The sequence below is a fragment of the Austrofundulus limnaeus genome, unplaced genomic scaffold (genome assembly GCF_001266775.1).
Source record: "Austrofundulus limnaeus strain Quisiro unplaced genomic scaffold, Austrofundulus_limnaeus-1.0 Scaffold126, whole genome shotgun sequence".
NCBI lineage: Eukaryota > Metazoa > Chordata > Actinopteri > Cyprinodontiformes > Rivulidae > Austrofundulus > Austrofundulus limnaeus.
In genome coordinates this window covers 837,535-839,896 of record NW_013952528.1, presented here as the reverse complement: position 1 = coordinate 839,896, position 2,362 = coordinate 837,535, and the positions used below count along the sequence as shown (strand labels likewise).

Sequence of the window (2,362 nt, the reverse complement as noted above, 5' to 3'; positions counted from 1 at the left end):
CGTTGACACCTAATTAACACCTATTGTTAACAGGGGCTGGAGTGATACTGGCAATCGCAGCACTGTAGGAGGGGGACAACTGAAAATGGAGGCCTCCACCTCTGTTTAATGATGGACGGTCTTTCTTCACAAAAATGGCTTCTTTTACTCCTCTCTCAAACCAACGTTCCTCTCTATCAAGAATGAGAACATCCTCATCTCTGAAGGAGTGACCGCTGGCCTGTAAATGAGTGAAAACTGCAGAGTTCTGGCCATTAGATGTAGATCGTCTGTGTTGGGACAAAAAACAAAGGGGAAACAAATTGGAAACAAAGCAACCACTGTTCAAAAGAATGTCCCAACACAGACGAGCTGCATCTAATGGCCAGAACTCTGCAGTTTTCACTCATTTACAGGCCAGCGGTGACAAGAAGCGTGGGAAGGATTCTGAGCACGCAAACAAGATAAAGTTTTAAGTACTTTATTTAAAATGGAGACTGGTCGGGAATCTGAACCCCTGGACCGCACACTCTGGAACAGAAATGAGAATGGAGCCAAAAAACAAACAAGGAGATATTGCTTGCTCTGCAACTAACCTTCTGGGGATGAGAGTGAATCGACCAGTCCAGGTGAGGATGCAGAGTCCTGTGATCTTTGGGGCTTGGGCTTGGTTCCGATTTCCTTGGGGCAGGCTGAGGTCAAAAACTGTGTGGTCCGAGATTGTTAGTTAAATCCAAAAACGTGATCCAAGGGGCAAGGTCCAGGTGACAGAAACAGGTCCGAGAGCCGGTGGTCAGAGAGCGAGACAGTGGCAGATAAGGGGCAGACAAAATCAGTAGTCGAGAGGCAGGCGTAAGGGTCATAAACATGGGATCAGGCATGAACTGTGAAAAAGTGCTGGACATACTGGGTGTGAACCGTTCAATAATCTGGCAAAGACTGAGTGAGGGAAAGGAGCTTAAATAGGAGAGAGGACAGGTGAGGCAGATGAGGCTGATTGCTGTGGCACAGGTGAGGAGGAATGGAGTAATCAGAGGAGCTGAGTGAGAGTGACAGAGGGGCAGGAACAGATGGAGCAGCCCAAAACATGACAAGCGGTCACTCTTTCAGAGATGAGGATGTTCTCATTCTTGATAGAGAGGAACGTTGGTTTGAGAGAGGAGTAAAAGAAGCCATTTTTGTGAAGAAAGACCGTCCATCATTAAACAGAGGTGGAGGCCTCCGTTTTCAGTTTGTCCCCCTCCTACAGTGCTGCGATTGCCAGTATCACTCCAGCCCCTGTTAACAATAGGTGTTAATTTGGTGTCAACGATAGCCATGTGATGTGAGCATCAGTCACACGGAGGCTGGGCTTAAAAGCCTGAATTTTGCCTGAAACTCTCAGACTGAAGAAGTCTCTTGGAGGAGAGACGAAACGTTTCATTAGAGAAGAACCCGTCCAGAAGACTTATACAATTTTTTTCTCTTTGATTTTTTACGTGGATTACTGAGATGCATTAGGACTCTCCGAATATTCATTGCCTGTACACCTACACTCCTGATTTTAGGAGTCAACCCAAATTGAAATAGCTACCAAATGATCGACCTTAGCCAGTAAAAACACAAATCATTTCTTACTATAAGAAGATCCTAATTTGCATGCCTTCAAAGAATGCCAGACCTTTATTGAGTTACGGCTGGTTTAAACTTCAACAAGATGTGAGACAGCAAATCAGTGCTTACATCTTTTCAGGCATCTTTTCATGAGTGGTTACCGTCACGTAGAAAATGCTTGGGAAAAAAGATCATAATCTCACCCACAGCACTCCCAATGTATCACATACAGCATATAAGCATATAAACAACAACAGTGACAGAAGGATAGTTGTTTTTTCATTCGACAATGTATGACTTCTGAAGAGAGGCTTGTATTGTTGTATGAGGAGTCGGGGGGGAATTTTCCCCTTGTTACCCATGAAGATTGAACCAACCTCTGGGAGAGGACCATTTTCAGCAAAATGACATTCAGAAGTGCACGTTGCTCTACAAAAAACAAACTTGCCCATGAAGTTCTGACCAACCACACACTGTGAGTCGCACACAGTTCTGACCGGGGTAAATGTACAAGACAGGGTGTCGGAGAAAACAGACGGAAGTGGCACAATTTCTGTCACGCCGTGACATGAGAATATGTAAATCAGCCTTTACAGTGGTTGAACTCTGTGCCACTTTACTTACTTGCCTAGCTTTATTTAAAAGGCTTAGTTTCTAGAGTTTGATTTTGGTGTGAAAGTTTCCTTAATTCCACCTGTGTGTTTATAGCTTGACCTTTTAGGTCTTTTTTTATATTTAATATGAATAAATAACCTGAAAGCGGAGAAAACGTGTACATTTGGAGCTGTGT

At 44.1% G+C, this 2,362-nt stretch overlaps 1 long non-coding RNA gene across 1 annotated transcript; it reads right to left on the bottom strand.

The window, feature by feature from the left end:
* Positions 1-444: 444 nt before the first annotated feature.
* On the bottom strand, positions 445-809 carry LOC106522287 (uncharacterized). Its single transcript, XR_001310761.1, has 2 exons — positions 576-809; positions 445-510 (listed from the first exon to the last, which is right to left on the bottom strand). It is a non-coding gene; the product is annotated as an uncharacterized LOC106522287 (long non-coding RNA).
* Between the last annotated feature and the right edge of the window lie 1,553 nt (positions 810-2,362).